This window comes from Lissotriton helveticus, chromosome 7 (assembly GCF_964261635.1).
Source record: "Lissotriton helveticus chromosome 7, aLisHel1.1, whole genome shotgun sequence".
Lineage (NCBI taxonomy): Eukaryota > Metazoa > Chordata > Amphibia > Caudata > Salamandridae > Lissotriton > Lissotriton helveticus.
Window position 1 is genome coordinate 940,678,475 of NC_136068.1, and position 27,443 is coordinate 940,705,917.

The following is a 27,443-nucleotide window of genomic DNA, read 5'->3' on the forward strand; positions in this document are numbered from 1 at the left end:
ATTAGATCTGCAACTCTCCTTACCAGACTTAGAGAATTAGGCTCACTCCACACCCGCTTCAGGGCCACCATGGACGAGCACTCCTCTGGTTGAATCGGTTGCCTATACTCCAAAAAATGATGCTTCTTGGAATACCTTCAGACTACTGGACGATGCTGATCTGCTTAACATCATAACTACATTAAAACCGTCAAATCACTTCAAAGATCCTATACCCACTAAATTATTTAAAGAGCTTACCTCTTCCATCTTCCCTCTCTGGTCGAAGATTGTACATGAATCTCTCACACAAGGCTTGATTCCAGATTGTCTCAAGATTGGACAAGTCACCAAAGAAACCTAAGGAACACTTATCTGATTCTAAAAGCTTCTGACCAATTTCTATTATCATGACTTTATCCAAACTACTTGAGAAATATGTACATATACAACTCTTTAATCACATTAAACATTTTCAACTCCTTGACCAATACCAATATGGTTTCATATCTGGACACAATACCAAAACAGCTTTAACACAAATTGTGGACGAGTCCCTAAGACTACTTGACCAAATCGAACCTTGCCTACTTACACTGTTTGATCTTTCCTCAGCATTTGACACAGTCAAAAATGACAAAATAATTGACCTCCTTGAAACAAGGATGGGGTTATTGGGTCCAGTCTTAAATTGGTTTGCTTGTTCCTTCAAAGTAGAGCTCAAAGAATCAAAGTCAACCATGACCTTTCCAACAGTAAGCCGGTCTCAATTGGAGTTCCACTAGGATCTGCACTCTCACCCACTCTTTTCAACCGGTATTTGGAACCCCTCCCAAAATTCTGAAATGAACTAACATACAATATCATATGTACGTGGATGATACTCAACTCTATATGAACATTTCTTCACCAGACTGCATCACTACTCTCAAATATGCTCTTTTGAAAACCCAACAGTGTTTATATAACAACCACCCTTTGATAAATACAGTCAAAACTGAATTCCTCTTGCTTGACACCCGCAATCATACAGCACCCATCCAGGACTATCTCAAACAACTATCAGCCCTCAACTGCACCCCACATGTTGTTAGCTCCACTAGATCACTTGGCCTAATCCTGGACAAATGCCTGAATATGCATGATCACATCAGAGCAACAACAAGAGGAGCCAATCACCAACGCTGCACTTTAAGGAAAATCAAACCGTTCCTACCAACCTACTGACTTGCAAAAGTCTGTCCTATCCTAAGTTATCTCGAATTTAGACTACGGAATTGCGATCCTGGCTGGGCCACACAAAGCTAAATTTGCCCCTTTTAAGACCTCTATAAACACTGCTGCCAGACTCATCACAGGCTCAAGAAAGCGTGACCACATCACACCAGATCTACTTCAGCCCAACTGACTTTCCCTCAATGCAAGGATTAGGTATAAGATAGCCTGCTTGACATACAAAGCGCTGCATCAGAACAAGCCCACTTACCTGGCAAATAAACTTGAACTATCGGGTGGGAATCGCACCCGATAGTTCAAACACTCCAATGCTGAATCCACCAAAGTTAAAAAAGAAGAGAACTTACAACCGCGTCTTCTCCTGTCCTGCTCCAAGAATATGGAACACTCTCCTGCCAGAAATAAAAATGAACCCCTAAACCTCTGCATTTAAAAAAGTCCAAGGCTTGCTTCTGAATAACTACATGTGACATTAGTACTGTAGCCTCACAAACTATTTGAATTGACCTTACAACCCTGCCCTACCTTATCTACTATGCAAATTGCATCTTGTCAGCTGTTTATATGCCTATTTCTCTCTCCAATGTACTATTATGTTTTCCTGTCCCCGCTTAACCAGTTTGCTTAGTTGTACAGGGCTCTGATACCCTGCCGGGTCATGTTCACACTTTATAAAAACTTTACCAATAAATAAATAAATATTAAAAATGATCCCAATAATAAGAATGACAATATCAATAAAGCAACTATTAATAATTACACAAATAATTTTGTTAATTACCATAATATTCATAATAATAGTGACAGTAAAAGTGATAGGGGCATTTGGAAGATGCCACAATCTGTATTTCCTGCTGCTGTATATTACTCGGTTGTGAGTACTATGACCTCTTAACACTCTCTGTGTCCAGACACTAAAGAGCTGAAGACTCTTTGTGGTTCTATTGCTATGTAAATGAGATCCTGTTGAGCACAACTATGAAAGCTTTGCCTGAACAAACATTAATGTGAGAGTTTTATGAAGAGTAGGTGGCAAAAAAGCTGTGTTGGCGCTTTGTGCCTTTTACAATACATTTTGATATTTATAAGGAGATATTATACTTGATGTCAGAAAAGTTTTAATCAGTCATGAATGCTGCACTGTTGGTAAACATCCAGGCAGGTTTCACAAAATAATGTGGAAGCCCTGAAGGCTTATGTAGATGATTTGCATATATATACATATTTATTGTGATTACTCGTTTTAAGTATATAGAAAGCTGTTTTAGTGTCAGGTCCTGTGTTAACCAGAGGGCTTCCATGATAGGTCAACAACGGATACATGCTATGAAGCGTTTAGTTTAACCATCATAAGCTCAGACATACTTATAGTTACCATATGCCCAGTACAGACTCATAACCACATATAATGGAACTGTTCTCTTTAGAGCATTTTGTGTCTGTAAAGGGTGGCTAAACCTTTGCCTCTTATGCCCTTGATATTTCAGAGACGAATAATTTATAACAAGTTTTCTGTGGCCCCTGTCCTCTGCTCACATAGGAGCACCCTCAAAAGAATTGTCAGCTATGCTGCTTTCCAGAAAATTACTTTCGGTGTTCGCTCTTATTTTTTCAAGTAAAGATCAGCGTAAATGTCATTTGAAAACACTCTTTTGTGAAAGAGAAAAATCATGAGCAAAGCCACAGAAAATTCGACACACACAATGCTTCATTAAAATATTACACAACAGGGTTAGTTAATGAAAAGAATAAATGTAATTGTTTCTGGTAACAGCATATGTCACGTCTTTAACATTTTCAGTGCTCACGCAATACACCCCGGTGTCTTGGAAACTTTAAAAATTGCAATCTGAACCTTACAAGATCAACTTTCTTCTTGACATTTTGCATGCGTAGCTTGAAGCTTAATTCAAAATATTACAATGCCTTGAAGATTAACCCCATCATTACCGTTGTACTCAATGTGGAGGTAGTCTGCGACAAAAAAACATGGGGGCATATTAGCAAGGGCACTATCGCCACTTTAGCGGGACTTTTCCCTACTAAAGCGGCGATAATTGTATCGCCCTATTAGCAAGCTGTCGCTAACAGCAGTTAGCGACAGCTTTTAGGCGATAGCGACCGGTTTGGGGCCCACTTTGCATGTCAGCGATATTTATCGCTAATGACATGCAAAGTGGACGTACCCAATCTGTTAGCGTCTGAAAGCAGTCGCTAACACAGCTATTGCCTATTAGCAAGGCCCGATTAAAAAAGTTGCGCTAAGCGCGATTATCGCCAGAACCTAACGCCTGCTCAGACCATGACTTAACCTGTATATCCAATGGGAGTTGGATATTCAGGTTAAGTTCCCATTAGCGTTAATGCCTGAATATCGCTGGTTTTTCAGCGATATTCACGCATTGAGCCGCTATCGCTGGATATTTTATCGCATTAGAGATAAACGTTGCTATTAGCATGTTATCTCCGTGATAATATCCGGCGATAAAAAAAATGCGCTAAGCGCATTCAGCGATCAATATCGCTAATAATCCCTGGGTGCAGTCAGCACAAATAACAACGACATCAGGAATTCCCAATTCCATACTTACTGTAGATACTGATGGGAGAATGAGGCACAGCAGAAACTTGTGCAAGATATAATGAGTTCCCTATTCAAAATGTCCAAGGACTCCAATTTGATGACCACTCTGCCTGGTAAATCTGTAGCAATATATTTTTCAGTTTAAATGTGTGAATGTTTTAATCTGGAAGAGCAATCTTTCATGATTCTCGAATATAGGGATTTGTATATTTTGCATAGGTTTTGTATTTGTAATTTTTTGATTACCAGGAACAGACGTATTTAAGAAGGAAATGTCACCAGGGAACTGTGAAATTGATATTTTGTGGCCCAAATTCATTGGGGACTATATACAGGCGGATGCAGGGGAGGGGGGGCGGGTTCAGGGGTGTTTGGGGTGCGAGAAACACTGTAGCTGCTTTTGTTACAAGGGGCAGATATTGCAGACTGCAAAACTGGCCACCGGTAACAAAAATGGCCCCCCAGTGGTCCAAAACCGGCCCGATCCTGGTGGCCTACAGGGGAAACGCCCAGTGCCTGCCATAGCCAGTCCTGCCCTGATTATTTAGAGTAATGCGGGAACCCTGCACTCTTCTAGGTGAATGGATATCATAACCGCTGCCACCATGGCAGGTCACCACCCATGATTTCTAGTGATCTCTGCCTGCCTGGCCGAAACCTCTATGCCTTCAGAGGAGCACAGACACAGCTGCTCCTCTGAATACGTTTTAAGTTTTATGGCATTTTCATTAAAATTAAAAAAAATTATCAGGGACAATTTTCACTGGTACATTGATACTATATGTACTACACAATGCAAACACAATTGTTAGCCTTAACTGTTAGACATAAACTATTCACTTTTATGGAGTTCTTTCTAAGTTACAATGTTACACAAAAAAGACACTGTTTTGCAGTTGGATGCAACAATACTACTCACCTAATTGAAAAAAATGCTCTTTGCATACATTCAGGGCCTTATTTATTTGCGGCAGTGCAACACTTTTACGCCGCCGGGGCGTCACTTTTTGTGACGCACCAGCAGCGTAAAAAATGCCTGTTGCACAATATTTACAAAGTGATGCATCTAGGTAGATGCGTCACTTTGTAATCCCCTGTGCCACATTATACCTGCGCCAGGTATAATCTATGCAGGGGGTCGTATTGACGCAAGAAAGGGTCATAGAAGTGGCGCAGTGAAATCTATAAGATCTCACTGCGCCACTTCTAGGACGCAAATGCATCAATATCTTACGCCTGCCTCACAGCAGGCATAAGACTGACGCAGGCCCTTTCACATGGGGCCTGCCCCATGTGAAGGACACATTGCTGGAGTTGAGTCACTTTTGTGACACACTCCAGCAATGCGTCACTTTTGCGCCATACAGATACGTCAGAAATAATGACGTATCTGTAACTCCTTGCAAAATGATGCGTCATACAGTAAATATGACGCATCAATCATGACGCAAGGAGGGCGCACTGAGAAGTGATGCATCGCTGCTTTCACGCAGCGATGCGTCACTTCTCTTAAATGAAGTCCTCAGTATTTATTTAAAGTGAACAGATTGTGGCACACCATTATGTTCTGCTTTGGGGTACTAATGCTCCTGGGTATTTTTGTCGGAGCCTGATATAATCGAATATTTCAGGACTGTCTCAAAATCCTGTGGCTTTTAGTCAATGTAATGGAATATAGTGCCGTAAAGGGTACCACGTGAGCCGATTTGTACATTTTGTTGAAGGAGGGAGCCCGTTTCAATAATCATCACTCTCACCTGAGTCTTCAGGTCTGTCCTTATTCACTATTCTTAACTCAATCCCGAAAATCTGGGAAAGTGCGACATCATACAAATGTTTTCAAGGTAGGTGGCCTACATTTAATGCCTGACCTCATGACCCTGTCCCAGGTTGCACGTATCAGCTAGATTTGGGCTGTACCAGTGGCGTAGCCCTTGTGTCATGGGCCCTAGTGCATGGAAGAAATGGTCACCCTGTTAGAATTGTGAATAGAGAAAGAATCAGGTTTCAGTGGGCCCCTCAGTCCTCTTGTTCCCAGTGCCACTGCACCTTCTGCACCACTTGAAGCTACGCCTAAGGGCTGTGCATATAATACTTGAATACATAAACATTTCACCTAAGTTCACTATAAAAAGGCACATGACCATTAGAACAAGAACCAGGGAGCCGTAATCTGACTCCAAAACTAGCAAGTGCATTTTATAATTTAAATGCAATAAATTAGAAGGCAAAGTTGTAGTCACCTTCCACTCCTAAGTGTGTCACACTATGGTGGTGCGGATGTTGAATGACTGCAATTTTCCAAATTAATTGACTAAATCTCAACTTTAGCATGCATGTAGTTTACAACCACCTCAGTTAATGATTCAGGGGCATAACAGCAAGGGCTGGTGATAATTATCGCTAAGCGCACTTAGCGCTGGGATAATTATCGCCGGCCAACTCTGAATTTTATCGCGAATATAGCGTGCTATCAGCAACGCTTATCTCCAAAGCGATAAAATTCAGAGCGCAAGCAGCCAACTGTGCAATTATCGCTGGAAATATTTATTTATTTGTGTATTTTATAAAGCGCGCAGCGACCCCGACGGGGCATCCCGGCGCTGAAACTCTGACGACAGGAGGCATTGGGACGAGGAACCAAACTAGGAGGAAAAGAGATGAGTTTTCAGGGATTTGCAGAATGCTGGTTCTGCTTGGCAGGTGCGGAGGGCAAGCGGGAGCTTGTTCCAGTGCTGAGTGGCACAGACCTCAAGGGTTTTTCCACCTGCACGGGAACGTTTAAATCGGGGGGTTTCCAGGAAAAGTAGGGAGTTGGAGCGTAGTGCCCTGGGTTTGACGTATGGACGTAGGGTGTTTTTCAGATGGGCCGACCCGTTGCCTTTAGATGCACGGAAGGCCAGCGTCATAGCTTTGAAGACGCATCTTTTCGTGATGGGTAGCCAATGATGTTTACGGAGATGTGGAGAGATATGTTGTCTGGCAGGGATTCTCTCCACCAGCCGAGAAGCGGCATTTTGGACCGTCTGTAGTTTGTGACACAGGCCGGCTGTGATACCAAGGTAGAGGGCATTGGCATAGTCAAGATGGGAAATGATGAGTGCCTGGATCACAGTCTTACGGCAGTCCTCCGGCAAATAGTTAATGAGCCGTTTAATTGTTCTGATTTTGACGTAGCAAGAGGCTGCGACTGTTTGTACCTGGGAGTTGAAGCTGAGATGGTTATCCCAGCGTACTCCTAGGTTTCTCACCGAGTCTTCGGGCGTAGGGGCTTGGCACAGGTCTTCAGGCCACCACAAGCTAGAGTCCAGGGGAGATGGGGAATTAAAAAACAGGATCTCCGTTTTTCCTGCGTTGAGACGGAGGGAATTGGCATCCATCCAATTAGAGATATCTCTAAGGCAGGATTTAAGTGGATCAAAAGCAGAAGCGGAGGGGGTGTCAAACGTAAAAAGAAGCTGAATGTCCTCAGCATAGGATATGGACTTAATCCCAGTCTGAGCAATCAGTTTGGCCAGAGGGGTAAAATAAACATTAAACAAAAGCGGGCTGAGGGAAGAGCCTTGTGGGACTCCCCATTTGAGCGGTCTAGCAGAGGAAGTGAAGGGGGGGGTAAAAACTTGTTGTGAACGGTCGGTCAGGTAGGAAGACAGCCATTTCAGCACAGAGCCGCCCAACCCTAAGTCCTCCAGCCTTCTCAGCAAGATCTTGTGAGAGACGGTGTCAAATGCTGCTATATATAGCAATAATCGCACAACTTTTGACGATAGCTTGTTGATAGGGCTACACATACTTAGCCATTATATCCACCTTACATAGGATATCATGGCTAAGTCAGTTTCAAAGCAGGCGTAAGGAAAGTAGCGAAAACAGAGGTTATCACAACTTTTGTTGTCGCAATGCTTCTGTGTGTGAGGCTTGATAATAGGAGAAATGTCACTTAGCGCCATTTCTCCCGTCATCCTGGAGAGGAACGCCCACTTTGCATCTCATTAGAGATGCAAAGCTGGGCATTAAGGGAAAGGGCGAATAAGCGTTAGAGTGTCCTTGCTAAAGCAGCGATAATTTTAACTCCGGCCCATGCTGATATGCCCCTCAGTGTCTGCATGCAGGCCAAGGATCTTTGCTCTATGCTCGTAGGGCACAAGCCTAGTCCATTGGAAACATCATTGGAGCAGGGGATGACCTTGCCACCCCGGTGCACAACTGTGACACTTGATCTCACTCAGCTCCTCTCAAACACTTCCTATTGCAGGTGAGAAACACTATCCACACAGGTCGGTGTGTGGTGAGAGGCTACAATGTCCTTTGTCCATGCAGTACTAGCTCACTGGATAATTGCTGCTGTTCCACTCCTGCTGCAAGGTGGGCATATCCTGCGGACCCCCTCAAACATTACTTCCAGCACTGGATGCTAGGTTTGGTGATTCCAAGGCCCCACACAAACAAAATGTAGCCACTGACTTAATCACCACTAGGAAAGGCTTCTAGAGCCAGTAAGTTCAGCTGCAGGGCACTAGTGATCTAGCCCACTTATGGCATGCCAGGTTACCATGTACTGTGGTGCCACTTATACTATGGGCAGGCATCACATCTCACCTACGAGTCAGGCAAGTGTGTGCACAAATATTCAATCCTATTCACAAATGTTAATTACTAATTAAACATGTAGCTGTGTGAATCCTCCCATTCTTCATAAAGAGTGCTATCACACATCTCTTAGGATGTAAATCTTCAGAACACCACCAACTCCTGACCCCAGTATAGTTCTATAGAGACCATCTATTGTTGTTTCCATGAGAGTTCAACTTTTAGATGGATTCACTGGGAGTACAATTGAGCTAAGATGCTGCTGTCAGATAATATGTCGAGAACATTCAAGTATACCATAAATCAGAGGTTTTCAAACCTAAAACCTTTTTAGGTTGAGAACCCTCCATCTAATCTTTTTTAGATGCTGCCCCCACCCCTACCCAGCACCTGACAAAACATTTTGGAAGCTGGTACTCTGCATCATCGATATCCAATCCCATAGACAGAGTACAGGTCGTATATGGCATATCATTTTAAAAAAGTGAGCGTGTTTAGCAAACTTAAGCTTTTGTAGTGCCTTTGGCCAGGTGACACATAGTTATTACAAAGTTCAAGTGAAAATTCTCCAAGAAAAAATGTGCAAAAAAACAATTACAAGGGTGCTTACTTTTTTTTGCATAAAACACAAAATTTAGCATAGATTATTTAAACATTTTCAAAACTAATATGACAGGTGTGCTTGTTTTTCTACACATGGATGGATTCTTGCTACTGTCACCCTGAGGTTGCATTCCACTTTCATTTTCGAGAGGTACTTAGTCTTCAATACTACTTGTGCTGAGAACCTAATCTCGCATAAATATGATGTGCTGAAAGTTTTGACAGCAGTTTCTCTCAAAGTTGAATGTTCTGCAGACATTTCCAGCTAAAATTCATCCAATGAGAGTTTGCTGCATCTGCAGTGTACAGTCATTCTGGAGATCAATTAGTTCTTCCTGCAAGCGAATCGGGAGATGGTTACCTGCTCCTGACAGAAATGGCTGAAAGATCAAGTCATTCATGTTATTGGTGTCCTCAGGAAAATACTTTGGAAAACTGTCCCTGAGAGATGTCAGGTTCATTTTTATTTACTCAGAAACATTTGGAAGCTCATACTCCATTTCCTCAAGAGCATCAGCTAAACCTGGGAATAGTTCAAACAGGCTAGCTTCAATTATTCTTCTCCATAACTCTAGCTTCTTCTTAACAGTAGATATTTTTTATAGATGGTAAAAGAAGTGACTTCAGCTCCTAGAAAAGATAGATTCAGGGAATTTAATTTTTCAGAGATGTCAGCGTAGTATGCTAAAAGCACAAGCCAGTAGGTTTACATAGTTGTTCTGCTTTACAAAAGTTCAAATCCAGAAGATATTGTTGTACTTCATTCCTTAATTTAAAAATGTTAATCAGCACTTTCCCCTGGGATAACCGCAAGACTTCTGTTTGAAGCAGCAAGGTATCATGTTCAGCTAATTTTTCTGCACAAACAAATGCAAATAGCCTCGTTCTAGTGGAGTGTGTCTTTATGAAATTAACTATTTTTACAGCTGAATTCAGTACATCCTCAAATTCTCCATCCATGTTTTGGACAGCAAGGGCTTGCGGGTGTATCATACAGTGGGTCTACCGAACATGTGGAGCCACTTAAACACTCTAGCTTTTAAGCCAGCCCCAGCACCATACACGGAAGAATCACCATCAGTGCAGATTCCAACACAGTTTACTCATTTTAAGCCATGGTGACTTAGCAAGTTGTTGATAATGTAAAACAATTCAGATGATATTGCACACTCCTTGATTAGCTTGCAGAATAAATATCTTCCAAAATTACTGTTTCATAACAGTATCGCATGAAAGCAATAAAATGGGCTTCCGTTGAAAAGTCAGTTGCTTCATCCAACTGCAAAGCAAACTAACTCGATTTCAAATGTGCTATGAGCTGTCTGTGAAAATAATCTGACATGTCAGAGATGCCGTTGCACAACTGTTGTGTCTGAGATGGGTATAGTTTTTAACATCTTGTTTGCTTTTTCACTAAGCATTGTCCTAGCCACGTCGACAATTGCTGAGAGAATAGTTTTTTCTCTTTCTGTTTTTCTTTTTGGCAATGCGGTATGTCACTTGGTATTATGCTTTTTAATTCACTTGCTGGGGTGAATGACATATTTTTCACTGTTTCCTTCTGTTGAGTCATCTTTTGCAACTGTCTGGCAAAATAATCACCACTCTTTCTTGCAAGAGACCAGTTTTTTTATTTCCAAATTATGCCTTTGTTTGTTTAGTTTTAAGCTGTCGTTCGCAACGGTCGTCCACACACTGTGGCCTAATTTCTCCAATACGAAGCAGGTGAAACCAAACTCCAAATAGCAGGCATAATACTTCCTTATTTCTGCAGTTTTTCTCTCTCCATCTTTTTCTATTTCAGTCTTTCACATGAGAACCCTACCATCTTTTGGCAGCAAGAAACGATCCATGTCAAATGTGTGCTTGACCTAAGATACAACATACTGAAGCTGCACTTTAATGAATAAAACATGGCTGCAATTTCACAGCTGCATGAGGTAGAGTAGGTTGTTAAAATTTGCAGTTTGAAAAAAAAGTCTTTAGAAAAATATCTTCAAACTTTAGTGAGGGAAGACTTCGGCACTGCTCCTTGACCCATTATTCAAACACAAATTCATACCTTTTTATTGCAATTCCTTTGGCAAATCGTATTTCACTCCCTCTGATGACAGTGTTCGAATAGTAGTTCTCTATCTATGGATCAAATGCCTTGTTCCCTTACGTTGAAGAGAAAAAGTTTAAGAAACATTACTTTCCTGTTCTAAATATGTTGTGCCTTAGGCATCATGAAAGCTCCCCTCAAGATCAGAATCATAGTGATGGGTAAGAGAGTGAGGAATATGCCTAGATTTTAACTGCTGCCTGGTCCTAAGGGGCAATAGTCTTTTTGGTGCTCCCCATGACCTGCTGTTCCACTGATTCCTTCATTACTACGCTCCAACAATGTCCTTCAACTCTCCATAGCTAATCATACCAGTGTAGGGTGTCAGAGCACTTTACATCTCACACACACATTGTATAAAAACAATGAATCCTATGTGTGCAAATCCGTCTATAGGAAACAATAAATACCATAATAAGGATTAAAAGATGTGAGAATCACGTCATCCATATCAGTAGCCAGATTATTTTAGGATAGTTTGGTGTGGAGAAGCACAAACTCAGGATTTAAAAATACCACAGTTTTTGGGGTTGGCTTTATTAATAAGAACATATATATGTATATATTTTTTATTAAATCATTGCAGTTACAGAGACAGCATCAAAGTATACAGTACAATGAATAAACAAACATCAACACCCCGTGGCTGTAATGCAGTTATACAGTGGAAGATACTAATCTGATTGGTACAATTACATAGATTTTCTTGCACATATGGTCACAAAACTCATGCTTACTATGAGGTGTTGTCTGGGGCATCATTTTGAGCAATGAAACGTAAATATATCATCAGGGGTTCCCAGATGTCTTTCGGCCTGGAGGAAGTAGGGAGTTCCTCCGCATAGAGTATTAGATTTTCTCTACAATATACCAGATCTCTGAGCCACTGGCTAAATGAAGGGCTCATCGTGCTCTCCCATGTCATTGCCTCTTGCCTTTTGGCAAAGAGCAAAGCCACCCTCGACAGTTTGCCTGTGGCGCCCTTGAAAAAAGGTACCAGGCCCAATAGACACACCTGCGGGGAGCACTGCACATCAACATTGAGTATCTTAGACAATTTATCAATCACATCAGTCCAGAATGCCAACTCTCGCCTGCATGCCCAGGCTAGGTACCAAAAGTCCGCTCTCAAAGTCCCACAGCATTTACAGGCATCAGAGTCTCGGAGCCCATATTTGAACAATTTGTGCGGTGTGTAATAGATCTGATGAAGATATTTAAAATGAATGATGCGCAGATTTCCATTTGAGGTCGGGCACCGGTCAATTGGCAGCAGTGTTCCCATTCCTTCTGTGTGAGCTGTGGATCTAAGTGCGCATTCCATCACTCCAAGTTCCTATTATGTGGGAGAATCCTATCATCCATAGCAGCTTGATAGAGCTTGGTGACAAGCCTGCGTCGGGTAGGGCTTACAAGCAATGTGTGAAGGGCCTGCGTCATCTGTGGTTCCGCAGGAAATGTGGGAAAGTGGGCCTGCAGCGCTTTTTTCAGCCTGTGGAACAAAAAAATAAACAGTGAAGTCTTGTTCTGTATATAGCTAATGTCATCATCCATCAGAAACCTGCCCTTAGGATATAGGTCCATCAATCCCTACCAGGCCCAGTGTGCGCATGGCGCCTGCCTCATGTGTAACCGATATGTCTGAGTGATAGTTGAGCGGCAACAACGGGGAATACAGTGGTAACTTTCCAGCCTCACGGTCCACTCCTGCCGGGCTGCAATCGTCGTGTTGATTTCGTAACGGGGTGTGGTCCTGCGCACATGCATTAATATGGAGCATAACGGAAAAGGATGCGCATCCCAGTTTTCCACCGCTACATGCGGGATAAAATCATGAGGGCTGAACCAATAGTGCGCGCACTGTGCATGTGCGCAGAGGTAGTATAGGTATATGTCAGGCACACTAAAGCCCCCGTTCTTGTAATGTAAAGTGAGGGTCTCCCAATTTACATGAGCCTGTTTACCATCCCAGGTTAGCCGAAGCAGCAGAGAGTGCATTGTTTTGAAAAAGTGTTGGGTAAGCGATATCGGTATGTTACTAAAAAGATATAAAACCTTAGGAAGCACCACCATCTTTATCAGAGCAATACAATCCGCTAGAGACAACGGGAGCTTCACCCACCTATCCACATGCCGTTTGAGTTCTGCGGTGGCAGCCCCGTAATTCTCACGGTTAACTACTTCTGGGTCCCGGTGAACCAATATCCTCAGGTATTTAACCGGTTCTGTTGACCATATAAGAGGGAATTCAAGCTCATGTGAGAGTGTGCACTAAGTCAATGGTACCACTACAGATTTGGTCCATTTAATATTTAGTCCAGAGAACCGACTGAATCTTATATATTCCCGCAGAACCGGCACCAAATAGCTTCGTGGTTCCCGTATAAAAAGCAGCATATCATCTGCATAGAGAGAAATTATAATGGGACGATGTTCAAAGGTGAGGGCTGCAGCTTTATGACATTGCCTAATAAGTAACCCTGGGCGTAGTGTGCGGAGTGGGGCTCCGCGGAGCTACGCGAAGTGGGCACAGAACTACGCCCACCCGCGCACTCCGTGTAGCCCCACTACGCGCCGCCCGCCTCCCTCCCGCCCTCCCTAAATACTTAAATAAAAGGATAGAAAGCTTTTAAAAACACTTACCTTGTCTGCCGCGTCCCCGGGGCTCCCTCTCGCCGTCCCGCGATTCGCGCCGCCATCGAATCAGATACTAATGCGCATGCGCGGGCGCCCGCGCATGCGCATTAGTATCTGAAATGGCGGCGCGAATCGCGGGACGGCGAGAGGGAGCCCCGGGGACGCGGCAGACAAGGTAAGTGTTTTTAAAAGCTTACTATCCTTTTATTTAAATATTTAGGGAGGGCGGGAGGGAGGCGGGTGGCGGCCGGCTACGCACCGTCTGCGGAGCGCGCGTAGTGCCGCCTGGCTACGCCCGCTACGCAAAATGCGTAGGAGACGGCACTACGTGCACTCCGTGCACGGAGCGTAGCTGGCCGCCCACCCTTACTAATAAGGCAAGCCAGAGGTTCCAGTGTCAGTGCAAAAAGATGCGGCGAAAGGGGGCACCCCTGCCTGGTCGCCCTAGTGATCTGTATAGGGTCTGAAGTGCAGACGCACCCAGTTGATAAAAATAGGAGAGAGTCCCATTCGCTGTAACACAAAAATAAATAGCCCCACTTTATGGAGTCAAAAGCCTTGGTGGCGTCGAGCATGACAACCGCCGCCTGGAGTCCAGGATCTAAGGTGTGAAACATGGTCAAAAGCATGCAGAAATTATGAGAGGTAGATCGCGCGGGAATAAATCCGGACTGATCCGGCAGTACAAAGTTCTGCATGAGCGGTTGGAGACGGGTGGCCAGAATTTTTGCCAGGATTTTTGCGTCAGTGTCAATAAGCGACAACGGCCGGTACGAGTTGCAGCAAGAAGGTGGTTTGTCTTTTTTAAGTAGCATAATGATCAGCGCTTCATGAAGAGTCGGTGCCAGCACTCCCGATTCATATGCCTCTGCATACATATCTAATATGTAAGGGGTGAGCTCCTCCGCATAGGCCTTCCAAAGGAAACTCGGCGGGACCAGGTGCTTTTTTATTAGGAAGGGTACTTACTTATCGCCGCTTGGATATCCTTCGCTGTAATCAGTTGGCTAAGAAACTTCCTCTGGCCATACGATAGCCACGCGATTGCCACCCTTGATAAGTAGGTGTCAAGTTCTGTGGTATCCATTGTACCCTGTGAGGTATACAGTTTCGCATATGAAAGCCTGAACTGGGCAGTGATGTCCAGTGTACTATAGAAGTCTCGGCCTGTGTCATCAGTAATTTTAGTAATGGTGTGCTGATCTATTCGATTTTTAATCTTGGTGGCCAGACAATGTCCCGGTCTCCCGCCCTCCCCGTAGGCGCGGACTACATAGTGTTTAGAAATGTACCTCATCTCCCCCTCTGCCAGTTCATTGTGTTTGAGTATGAAGTCCTTTATGGATGCTAGTATCAATTTGCAAGGCAAGGTTTTGTATTCCCGCTCAAGCTGCTGCAGGGTAGATTCCACTTTGGCTAATTAGCCTCGCAAATCTTTTAATATGCAGCCCAATGTGCTTATGCATTGGCCCCTAATGGTAGCTTTAAACCCTTCCCAGAGTATCCCAGCACTGTCTACGGAGCCTTTATTGTGTGCAAATTATTATGTAATGGCCTCGCGTATTGTTTCTAAATAAAGAGAGTCTAACAGCGCCTCCGATCGGAAATGCCATGTGGAGAGTCTAGGGGCAGGCTGCGGTATGTGTAAAGTGAGTTGGATGGGGTTGTGATCTGAGAGTGTGCGGGGTAACCCCTCTACGGCAGACACCCAGCCTGCCACCTTCTCACTCCTATTCCAGTAGTCCAGACGGGACCAGCTACCATGTGCCGTGGAAATATCTGTGCCCTCTAACTTCTCCCTGTGGCGATGTCGCAATATTTCAAGCATTCCGAGTTCGGCCATCCCTGCATTGATAACACGAGCCGCACCAGGGGAGTGTCCCTCCCTGCCACTCGACTTATCCCTGCTGGGGTCCAGGTGGGTGTTGAGGTCTCTCCCCATAATAATGGCTTCAGGCCAATCTCACAGGATAGTAAGGATATGCTTATCGAGAGCAGGATCGTCTATGTTGGGGCTATAGGTATTTATAGTGGTGATTAGTACACCCGGTTTTAATTATGGTGAAGGGAAGACCTCTTTTAATAAGTGTGAGTACCCCACACCTGTATGATGACTAGGAGGAGGCCAGTCGGAAGCCCGCCCAATGTGCCCCAACCAGCATTTCAGAGGGCTTTGTCAAATGTGTTTCTTGTAGAAGGGCAATTTTGGCCCCGTGGCGGTCCAAATATGCCAGCACCTGATGAATCTTTTTCAGTGAATTTAGCCCTTGTACATTCCATGCACAAATCTATGAAATTGTGCATGCACCGTAATTGAAGATGAGTACCAAACGCTCTCATTCCAGCCTTCTCATATATAAAATATTATCAGCCACAGAAACCAATACCTACGCCCGACCCTCCCCCTTCCGCCCCCACCCACTTTAGCCCCCCTCCCACTTTAGCACCCCAAAATTGCTAAGGCCATCCCAAACTTCCCAGATCAGATCCCAAGTTGTTTCTGATAGAGACCTGGGCTAACAATAGCAGCGACCCGGACTGGAACACAGCGGTACCATCAGGCTATACAGTTGCAAATATCAATCGAGCCGAAGGTAGCGGAGGTGGCCTAGCCGTAATCTATAGATCTTGTTTCATGCTACAGGCCATCCCACAGAGCCTTGATGGCGCAGAGGCAATGAGCTTCACTTTGAAGGCTGACAATACCTCCTCTTTTTCCGGCCTATTAATTTATAGGCCCCCAGGCCCCTGTTTGCAGTGGCATTACAAACTCACCTTGAAAATGCACTTGAGCACGATCACTACACTATCCTCGGAGATTTTAATTTCCACCTAGAGGATACAAACAACCCGGAGACGGTTAACCTCTTAGACAACATCGTCTGTCACGATCTTAAACAGATACTTAATGTACCAACTCACTTGGCAGGCCACACTCTGGACGGCATCTGCACCAATATGCCTAGTGTTGTAATAAACAAGGTAACACCTCTGCCTTGGTCTGACCACTTTGCCGTGTATTTCTCCTTACCTCTCATTACTGCCCCTCATAGAAGGCTACTCAGGTCCCCTCCCAAGAAATTTCGGGCTTGGAAATCAGTCACTAGGACGGACCTATTGGGTGCCCTTGAGGAAAGAATAGAGGACTGCTCAGATGTGAACCAGTCGGCTATGGCCCTTCACGCCAGCCTTCTCAAAACGGCCAATTTGGTGGCACGGAGAAGGCACTCAGAGCGCGGCAAAAATGGGTGTCAGCTCCATGGTACACATCTGACCTAAAAACTGCCAAAATTAAATGCAGACAGCAGGAGCGGATCTGGAGAATAAACTATGACCCAGATCAGAAGAAAATATACTGCGCTGCACTCGAGGTCTATAAGAGGCTAATAATTCAGGCAAAAACCTCCTACTATTCGAGCAAGATTCTACAAGCCGCTCATTCTAGCAGAGAGCTATTCTCTACAGTCAATTCCCTACTGAGTTGCCCATGGGGCTTCAGCTTCAAACCAGACAAAGCATTCACGGATAAGATGTCTCTCTACTTCCATCATAAGGTCCAATCCGTTTATAATGATCTATCTAGAGCAGCGGACAGCATACAGGTTGAGCTGAATGGGCGCTATGATATCTGCACAGCATTAGGTGACCTCTCAAGGTTGTCCCTACTTGACGAGACCTCGCTGTCAGACTTACTGTTAACCACCAAGTCAGGCTCCCCTATGGACCCATGCCCCCCTTTTGTACTCCACCTGGCACCGGCCGAGATAAGCGGCTTACTACTGCCGGTTCTGAACCAGGTTTTGACTTCTGGAATCTTCCCATCGGCCTGGAAAAGGGCCTGTACACGGCCTCTGCTCAAGAAGCCCAAGCTAGACCCCTCCGATGAGAAGAGCTACCGCCCTATTTCCTGTTTGCCGCTGCCAGCTAAGTTAGTGGAAAAAGCCATGAACATGCAGTTATCCTCGTATCTAGAGATGTGGCAGAATCTTGATTCCACCCAGCACGGTTTCCGTGCTAATCACTCCACAGAGACCGCTTTACTAATGGCAGCTGAGGAAATTCGGAAGGGGATGGACGAAGGAGGCAGGGTCACACTGGTTCTGCTGGATCTCACAGCGGCCTTTGACACCGTAAACCATGAGGTACTTATCCATCGGCTGAAGGATATTTGTGTCAAAGACCTAGCGTTAGATCTTCTTTCCTCCTTCCTGTCCGATAGGGAACAAACCATCTACTGGAATGGACATCAGTCGGACAAGTTTTCCCTTCCAGGAGGAGTCCCCCAGGGTTCGTCGCTATCACCCACCCTGTTTAATATCTATGTCTCCCCTCTGGCCAAATTAATAAAGAAGCGGGGTTTTAAGCTGGTGTCATATGCTGATGACACTCAGCTGATTGTTTCCGTGTCCCACTCTATGGATTCCATAGCCGTTGACTTCGCTGCATGCATGTCCGAAGTCATGCAATGGATGAATCTTAACTTCTTAAAATTAAACACTGAAAAGACGGAGGTCTTAGAGTTTGGACAGAAAGAGTCTATCTGGAATCCTGAATGGTGGCCCACATCGGCTGGAGTCTGTCCGGTCCCAGTGGAGAAAGCAAGGAACCTGGGGTTTATCTTCGATAAAGATCTGTCCTGGAAGCCCCAGGTGAATCAGGTGGTTTCGGCCTGTTTCTTCATGCTTAAGGCGCTGAGAAAGATCCTGCCGTTTATTCCTTACCATCTCAGGAAAACTGTGATAATTGCCACTATTTTTTCCAGATTAGACTATGGAAACGCCCTTTATCTAGGTATAGGATGCAGTCAACTGGCCAAGATGCAATCAATTCCGAACGCAGCAGCCAGGATGCTCCTCCATCTGCCCAAATACCACCCCACCTCAGAGGTCATCAGGCAGTTACACTGGCTCCCTGTTCGGAGGTGGATAGATTTTAAAGCACTCTGCCTGGTCCACAAGTCCTTAGCTGGGGTGGGAGCATTAGATCTGCAACACCTATTCACATACATGCCAATCCGACCCCTGAGGTCTGCCTCTCAGGGGCTGGCGATGGTCTCGAAGTTCCATAGACAACGCTGGGGTGGGAAGGGCTTCTCCCTCCTGGCCGCGAGGCTCTGGAATTCACTGCCCTTGCACAAGAGACAAATCTCCAATCACATGAGTTTCAGGAAAGGGGTTAAGACCTGGCTTTTTACGCGATAGGACACTGGCCGGCACACACTCAGTTACCCTGCACAGCGCCAAGACGCCTCGGCATTAGTGCGCTTTAAAAATACCTTCACTCACTCACTCACTCACTCAAGTAAAACACTGAGTAAACAAACATCTTCGGGGAATAACCATGTGGGGAGCACCAGAGCGCAAATACCCTCCCGGTATCAAAGGAGGTGGCCCGAGCATATCTTTCCTGCTCAGATCCCTGAGACATCTGAAATAAACAATACAAGAGGTTGCAGATAATGAAGCGCAATACAAAGTCAAGGAATAGAGAAGATCTTATCTGTGTAGTTCAAGTGTAGGTGTCCCAGTCACTCCACCTGAGTCAGCAATTTCAGCATACAGGTACTCATATCGCAAATCCCCTGAGTTCACACTCAAATCTGGTGCTGAGCATCACCAGGCACACCCACTGGAGCACGTATAGGATCAGTCGGCTGTCGCCTCACTGGATCTCCTGTCTTTAGCATCCACGACAGAGATGGGGTTGTGACTGTGCCGCTTGAGAGACTTAGCGAAGTCTATTGCCGACTTACGGGTGGTAAAGATTGTGGGTTTCCCGTTGATTTTGATACGCAGACGTATTGGGTAGAGCATGGCGTAAGGTATCTGCACAGCAAGGAGAATATTCATAACAGGCTGATATTCCCTCCGTGCCTCCTACACAGCCACAGTGAAATCAGGATAAAATGCAAGAGAATTGCCTTCATGTGTGATGGTACCTTTCTCTGGGACAAGCACAGAGCAACGTCCCGATCTAGGTAATTTAACAAACTCGCTGTTATAGGATGCAGAGGGGCTCCTGGGGAAGGACGGGCTGCCTGGAAGCGATGGGCTAGCTCCACAATCAATACCTGTGATAAGAGTTCCATCCCAAAGATTGTGCAAAGAAGATTTTCCACATAGGACACCTGTGTTTCTGGCGGACACGTGACACGGATATTGTTGCGCTGGGACCTGGCTTCCAAATCTTCGTTCTGTGTCTGTATGAACGGTAGTACTTTTTTCATCTAAAGCATCTTGGAAGTCACCTGCTGCAGGCCGTCTTCAGCGTCAGAGATGCACGTTTCTGCTTCCCCCAGTCACATTGCATGTTTGTCCAGTTTGGTGGATATGTGATCCATGCGCAGGTTCAAGTGTTCAATCTTTCCGTCGATGGACTGTAGACTAGCTTGGACCGCCAGGAGAGTCTTTTCAATGTTTGTGAGATTATCGACAGGGCCTCAACCTCTGAGTGTGAAGCCGCTTGTTGTTGGGCTTTTCCTGACTTACGAGGCTCAAACATAAGGCGCGTTTGACCCAGCTCCGTCTTCCCCATATTGAGCTGTAGGGCTGATGTACTCGGAGGTCAGTCAGTATGCTGATATAGATATGTCCACAGGTAGTTCAAGCGTGTGCCACGGAAAAGTGATAAACCCACTCTGGAATGGGAAACAACGGGGAAACTACTGTAGCAGGTATGGAGTTTCACGAGAAGATTGCTAAGGTGTCCAGTGATCACAGTAATAGGCCCAATTCCACGTGCAGGCATGCAAAATCAACCACTGGTTGTGGGAAGTGTCAACGTGCAGTCACCGGCACAGGTAAGCAATGCGGTCCACGCACTCAACAGCCTCAGTCCACCCATTGCACAGGCCAATGGCAATGATCAGATGCTCAGAGAAATGGCCCAGCTGCCTAGAATAAGCATGTGGCATAATGGTGCTGCCTCACTTAGTGGGGTAAACAAAGGGAGCCAGTGCAGTCTAGTGACTGAGCAGCAGTGTAAATATCAATGATTATCAAGCCCATCTATGTCCACCACCTGAGTCTCAGCGCACCTTCAAGGCACTGTGCACACGTAGCAAACCGCTCCAATAATTCCTCGTTGTCTCCCAGCAGAAATCTTGGCAGTCACCCCAGCGGCAGCAAGGGCAAGGCACCTTCGGGGACAGGCGTAGGAATTTCTTTCAGCCTCTCGTCAAACCTCAGCACTCACCGCAGTAGTCCAGCCGGTCGCAGAGCCAGATTACTGCAGCAGCGCCACAGGCAGGCACGCACTCCAGGCCGATGGAGAGGCCGTGCCACGCCTAGCTGCCCTAGTCTCGCCTTACGCCCCCAGGTCAGAGACAAAGGTAGGCCCACGTCTCGTGCGGCTGCACCAGTGTCACCAGATCGACTGTCCTCTTCTCCGCAGCTCCCCAGCGACACATAGGACAGGGCGCTGTCACGCGAACTCCCGGCTGCACTCGCGAAATGCCTCAGGCATCACCTACTGCTCGCCGCCGCCCTGACCTCCGGCTCGGCTCAGGCCGCCGTGCGGAAAGCGCCAGATCAAATCTGCAGTGGCCTCGTGTAGCTATTGAAGCAGGTAGCCATGTAAAAAAATATCCGTAGGGGCCAGAGGCAGGCAGCCGTGTAAATAAATATCCGTAGGGGCCGGAGGAACTCAGTCACCCGTACAAGTTATCAGAGGGTCCACTCCGGTGAGGAAAGCAAGGATTATTTACGGATTGATGGGTCCACCGGCGGAGCAGCTCTACAGAGTGGCCATTTCGCTATTCGCCCTCCAGCGCCCCCCCTAATAAGAACATATTTCTACCCAAACTAACCTTTTTAGTAACATTATGATAATGAAAGACGGGTGGGGAGGACCACTTTTTAACCTCTATGATTCAGCTCTTTGATAACAGTTCATGGCCACTGTGCTATATTAGGACTGTAATTTATAAACCGCAAGTAACAAAATGATCTCTGTGACAAAAGCAGTAACCCACTGAGCTATCCACCTTAAATACAGTTCAGTAATCTGTATTGTACAGTTCTTTGCAGCAGGCATAATCTCCTGTTTTGAGGCTAGCAAAAAGACATTATAGGAAGCAAACATTTACTGACGTTTTGGGAGGTCAGATTTATTGAAATGTTTTTGAAAGTATGGGAGGCAAAACCTAAAATGCACTATTCATCAAGCCAGAAAAATGAACGTTTTTAGTTTTATTATGCAATTTCAATCTTCCTTTTCTATGTAGATTTAATTCACAGGTTTTACCTTTTAAAGCATGCAACAAATCTGAAACAATGCATAAAGTATAATGCTACTTTCTATTTAGCTTTTAAACACTGCACCAAGTTAAATGTTACTTTAAATGTAACTTTTTTTAACTGACTTTCAATGGCGAATTTTGAAAATGAAACATGTGGATGTCATGTTAAACACACTGATGGGACAATTAATGTGACCAAACTGACCTTCAATGCACTACCGAAAATGGAGCTCACTGCTAATCCAAGAAAGGAACACAACTTTTCTTTGTCTCCAGAACGGCTCCAATTAAGCAGATGTTCTGAGAATACAAGGCAGTTCGACACAGACTGGCAGTAAAACTATATAATCCGCGATTGTGTGAACACAGGTTTCCTTCTTTCATTTCCATGAGGACTCACGTCTTGGAAATGAAAGAGAAACAATGGCACCCACTACCAGGGGCGTAGCTAGAGCTTGTGGTGCCCGGGGCTACCCCTCAGATTGCTGCCCCTTTGGGGGGGAGAGGTGGGGGTGCTGGGGAAAAAGGACGGTGAGCACTTGAAAGATGTCTGAGTCTCCGAGAGACACGTAGTATTGCTGCTAACAGTTACCTCGATCATGCAAGTCACATGTACATACATGACACGGTCAAAGGCTAGACAGTTGAATACACCGGAGACTGGCAGTACAAAAGAGAACACACAGACTGCATGATCTATCTGGGGACTCAGAAAAACCACATGTGACATCCATCAGAGAGCTGTGTGAACAATTACCCCTCAGCACAATGCAAACATGCACATACATGACACTGTTCAGGGATCCAAGGCAACATGGCTTGCACACGCATGCAATAGTGTCACTATCATTTTAATGTCGTTTTTCCTTGCAGGTTGTCCAAAGGGAATTTTGCAGTAACATGGGTTTTAGAAGTGCATAGAAACAAAATCTAACGGCAGAGTGCAAAACGAGTCTGGGACCTCTACAGGTCAGACATGCAATTGAATGGTAAAACACAAGCTGGAGAACAGCCCCCAGTTAATTTCCCTTAAAACGTTATGGAAAATACAACTCAACTGGTCTATAAGACACTCACAAATAACATGTCACACATCTAAAACCACTGAGAGGGAAACAGAAAGACTTGCGAACTGTAGAAAATGCAAACTAGGAGGAAGCACTCGCACATCCCCATGAGGGGTCCATATAGGTTAAAGTCCGCCCAATAATACGGACATTCGTTCACAGAAACATGACCCCATACCATAGTGTTCAAACCATACCACATTTGCAACAAATGTAACCAAGAAGGAACATTTATCGATGCTTTCTGAATGTGCATAGAGAGTCAGGTCTTTTGGACCAAGGTTAATTGCAAAATGTTGATGCTCAGTAATTTCCTGACGAGCAGAGCTGGGAATTGTACCCAATATAAATCTGCCTAGGCCTAGGGTTGCTTGGCACTGTATACAGTGGGCTGGTTTAGCTAGGCACAAGACTGTACAACGCTATGTTTTTGGGTATATTGCACGGGAAAGGAGCGATGTATGTCCTCCAAGAGGATAGTAAACCAGGGTCGCAGCTGCCCCTACATGTTTACCAAGATATGGTAACCATGGCAGCATTACTTTGGAGTGGACTGAATCAGGTGAGTATAAGGACTTTTATATCCTTTACGGGGACTTTTCTCCTGTTGCAACTGCTTCTCTTGTGAGGGCCTGGTCCTAGTCTTAAAGGGGGTGTTAGGTAGCCCAGCTGGAGCAACAGAAAATAAAGGTGTTGCCTCTATATTTTATTTGCTAAAAAAAGAATCATATTAATTACGTTTTTGTGGCGTTTACTTTTGTGTGTTTATAAACCAAGAAAGAGTGTCCAAAAAATAAAGTAAGGATGCTTGATGATAAAAAGTGTGCTTGCTAAATCTGTCGACATGCTCGTCATTTGGCAGGTGTACAGCAAATAGCTCTCTTGATGTAGCATTCGCGTTCAGGGGTCAGAACTGACCTGGAAAAACCTCAAAGCAGTGAAATGCACTGTCCAGTCAGGAGCTACTACTATCTGAAATGACCAAGACGATGCTTGACTAACACCAAACAGTGAAATCCATACCAGCAAAAGACTGCACTTGGGGCTCTATAGAGACACAGTCTAGAAGTCAAAGCTTGAAGGTGTTTGTTGGAACAGGTAAGAGTGTAACTTGGTGCCATCATGCACGGAGCAATGATTGTAATTGGACGGACGGTTCTTTATTCTTTCTCTCTCTCAGACATCAGCTCACCTTGAATTATTTTATAGTTGCATGCGGTGCCGCAGCCACAGACAGTAAAGCAGCAGACTGCAGGCAAGAAGAATGGTCTCCACGCACTCCGACTCCTCGACATAACGAGGGGCGAGCGTAGGGGGTGGTGAGCGCGTAACGCGTCACACTGCTACGGTGCGGCGAGGGCTGGCCAAAAATGTCCTTACAGGGCCGTCATTGGTTGCGCTCGCGCGCGCCGTGCGCGCTACCACTGGATTGACGGCCCTGGAGGACTAGTGTGAGCGAGGCTGGGAGAGGGGGGGGGGCAACAACGGTCGTCACAGATTGGTGATGAGTTGATTTTCGAACCGATTTCAAGTTACAGTATTTATTTATAACTTTATGCCATGCAATGCAATCCCTAGAAATAAGAAATTGTCTGCTAACTCCAGATGGCTGGATAACAGAAAGTGATGATGTGTAAAGTGCCCTAATCTGAGTCACAGAGGCCGCCGCGGCCGCAACGGGCCTCAGCCTGCAGTCCAGACAGTCAGTGCCGGCCCACGCAGCCACGGCCGCCTCAAAAAAGGTGCCGTCTGAGGTGGACTGCCCCGCCCCCACCCGCACCCCCCTAGCTACGCCACTGCCCACTACAAGTTTTTAGATAATGCAATGTACCGATTTAGGGGCACAAATGGCACCTCCCTGAGCTTGGCACCCGGTGCAGTGGCACCGGCTGCACCACCCTAAAGCTGGCCCTGCCAAGGGTCAATAAAATATACCATGATCTGTAAGTTAAGAGTGTGAAGTCCTGCATGCCAATAAGATATGTCATGATCTGTAAGTTAAGACTTCTGGCAAGGCCAGGATAGCCCTTCATTATTCCAAGTTTGATACATTAATCCTGCTTCTTCACTTCACTATCCCCCCACACACTCCTGTAAGCACTCAGTTTGCTTCACTTTTACCTTGTCAATATTTTGACAGCAGTGTATTTCCTTCATACACTTTCGCCCTAAATCATAATTACAACTGGCATACATGATCACAGTCATCTGTGCTCTGCTGAGAGGCCAAGGATTGTATCAGCAGGTATTCAGAACAACTTTACAACCCACTGACAGGCACTGTGAGAAACTTTCATTACCTTTGAGTCTCAACTCTAGAGGTCTCAGTTGTGGTCCATTATAGACACCCACCCACAACCTCAACTCACACAGACACCTAGAGGTCCTAGAGTTCACAGTATGCACTGTACATGAGTAATAAACTAATGAAAGATTACAAAAACACAATATCCTGTAAAATGAAACAATCTCATGTAATGCAAGGTTAATTTATTGAAACCTGACCCACACCTTTTTTTTTAAGGTGAGAGGTGTAGGAGTTTTGGTTGGTGCTCACTTTCCTAGACATTCACCTGTCAAAATGATGCCACTTCGTGTATAATTTTTGCACTGTCAATCATGTCTTCCGTTTGTGATAATGTAGCATGGGAGTTCGGTATCCTGGCTAGTGATCGTCTCTTTCATTGGTTTCGCACTGCAGACAGCACAGTTTTCTTTTGTTAACCTGGCATACAATATTCAATTGCAAACCAACCCAGTGAGAGTGCACACCAGCACGTTGTGCCCAATTGATAATTTCGTCTATATATCTCTGATTTGGAAATGAGGCTACTGAGCCACTCGAACACATAATTAGGACCCTGATAGAAAGCGATTCTGTTTACCCTATGAAGTGAGAGGTTAAAATAAGACAGTGTAGCTTTCACAGCTGACCTGGGGTAGTCTGTTCCCTTTCTGTTCCATTGTTTCCAAGAGGTGTGTGCAGACTCTGGGTCCGATTCACAGAACTAACTTAAGACAAAATCCTAAACTTACTACCACTTTGGTATTCACAGAAGGCACTTATTCATTTTGGTATTCACAGAAGGCACTTACTCATCAATTAGCAAGTGCCTTCTGTGAATACCGAAATGAGTAAGTTACTCAAAATGAGTAAGTTACTCAAAATGAGTAAGTGCCTTTTGTGAATACCAAAATGAGGTGCCTTCTGTGAATACCAAAACGAGTAAGCGCCTTTTGTGAATACCAAAATGAGTAAGTGCCTTCTGTGAATACCAAAATGGTAGTAAGTTTAGGATTTTGTCTTAAGTTAGTTCTGTGAATATGGCCCACAGTGTATTATCAAAGTGAGGAAAGCCTAGCATATTTTGTGCCTTTGCGCTTGTAAGCCCCGGTCAGGGAACACTCTTGGTCACCCTCCTTTGTGCAAAATCTGCAGAACAAAGATAATTGGCTTAGTAGCTAGTGTAAAGTAAAACACTCTCCCCTGAAGCCAGGCATATCACATAATAAGCAAGAAAATTGGGGTTCATATTTTAGCCTGCCAACCCAGTACAAATATAGAAATACATCCCCCCAAAAAAGTGTTCTAAAAATTTCTAACTGACCTTAACAAGCCGTCCACAGCGATGGACAAGGGAAGGATTCTAAGTTTCAGGGCCGATTTCTTTGGCAGTTATCCCCGTTCTCAGGCCATTACCATAACTGCAGGTCCTGCAACGACACTGTGAGAGGAGCTTGAAAGAAGGCGTGAGGCTTTGATTGGTAGATTGGCTGTATGTCTATAGCGAAAAACTGCTTCGACAAGTGAACCACAGGCCAGCTGTCTGAAGAAGAAACTGAGCTGGGCAGGGAGAATTGAACAATACCACACAGGCATGGGGAGCAACATCATCGCCGTAATGGCATGTCCACGGTTGTATGGAGATGAATTCCTGTGCATGTAACCCAGAGTACATCATCAAAGATAAACACGTGGCAGTGACTGTTACCAGACCAGAAAGGGATGCCAATTCATAAGCCACTCAAACATTCTTCAAGAATGAAAAGACATTGAGAAATCTACTGAACAGGCTTATGCCGAAGTAATGGTATCCCACTGCACATGTTTCTAGAAGATGTCTGTAACAGCCGAGCAGATAGACACCCCCTTGGACGCTGAAATACAACCTGTAGGAATCCAGCAGATGGGAGAGTGGAAACAGCACTTTCTAAGGGATATGCAGGAACTGAACTCTCGCTCAGGCAGTATGTGAGACTAAACTGAGCTATCATACCTCAACGAATCCTGAGTCTGAGGTTGAGGAAAGCTTAATATGTACAGCACTGGTGGAAAGAGTACAAAAACAAATTGAATATCTTACGGATGTGCCATTTAATGGGTGTCAGTATCATATCTGGTGG

At 45.0% G+C, this 27,443-nt stretch overlaps 1 long non-coding RNA gene across 1 annotated transcript in view; it reads right to left on the reverse strand.

Annotated features, from left to right (window-relative positions):
• Positions 1-24,346, reverse strand: part of LOC144767147 (uncharacterized) — a 277,694-nt gene extending 253,348 nt beyond the window's left edge. The window contains exon 1 of the long non-coding RNA XR_013598077.1: positions 24,232-24,346. This is a non-coding gene — a long non-coding RNA (uncharacterized LOC144767147). The remainder of the gene's footprint in view (positions 1-24,231) is intronic.
• Between the last annotated feature and the right edge of the window lie 3,097 nt (positions 24,347-27,443).